General features: G+C 38.7%; 1 long non-coding RNA gene across 1 annotated transcript in view; it reads left to right on the top strand.

Moving 5' to 3' along the window:
* LOC112142166 overlaps window positions 1-692 on the top strand; it is a 1,091-nt gene extending 399 nt beyond the window's left edge. Inside the window, exons 3-4 of the long non-coding RNA XR_002918537.1 lie at window positions 10-127; window positions 675-692. This is a non-coding gene — a long non-coding RNA (uncharacterized LOC112142166). The remainder of the gene's footprint in view (window positions 1-9; window positions 128-674) is intronic.

A 692-nucleotide genomic window follows, 5' to 3' on the forward strand; every position in this document is an offset into this window, starting at 1 on the left:
TTCTTTCAGGGGCTCGCCGACTCTAGTGCAGGCTCTTCCAGGCCCAAGTATCCAAGTCACAGCAGGCAGCAACCACACAGTAGTCCTCCTCATGGATGGGCAGGTCTTCACGTTCGGTAGTTTCTCGGTAAGAAGCAGTGAAAAAAAACAAACAGCCGCATTTATAAGAATACATTTTTTTCAAATAACAGCAGTGTGCCAAATAATCCGGAGTATCTTATATGGATCATTCCTAGTTGGGTTTACTGATGTTGCAACCATTTTGAGAGATACACGGCGCTCGGTCATAATGTCTGGTTAGGTGTTCTTGTAAATATGCTAATGCCATGTTCATATCAGACATGTGAGGCACGTTCAAGAACACTGACCAATTTTTATTCTTTCTTATGGTCTTTTCAACAGACATAAACATAGCACAACACTGATCATAAAGATTGTTGCCAAATCAATATGCCTTTTTTTGGCTAATGTGTAGCATTTAAGTGACAGTGAACATAGTTAATAAAGTTTTAAATTTAAAGTGTCCATTAATGCACCTTATGGCTAAAGTTTGAAAATAGATCATTGACAGTGCGGCTTATAATCCAGTGCGGAAAATACATTAATTAAAAAATGCCTCTATTATCTGTTTGTCATCAAGCTCTCCTTTTTTCTAATATTCTTTCACTTCTCAGAAAGGGCAGTTGGGCAGG

Source organism: Oryzias melastigma, unplaced genomic scaffold, assembly GCF_002922805.2.
Source record: "Oryzias melastigma strain HK-1 unplaced genomic scaffold, ASM292280v2 sc08131, whole genome shotgun sequence".
In the NCBI taxonomy this organism is placed as follows: Eukaryota; Metazoa; Chordata; class Actinopteri; order Beloniformes; family Adrianichthyidae; genus Oryzias; species Oryzias melastigma.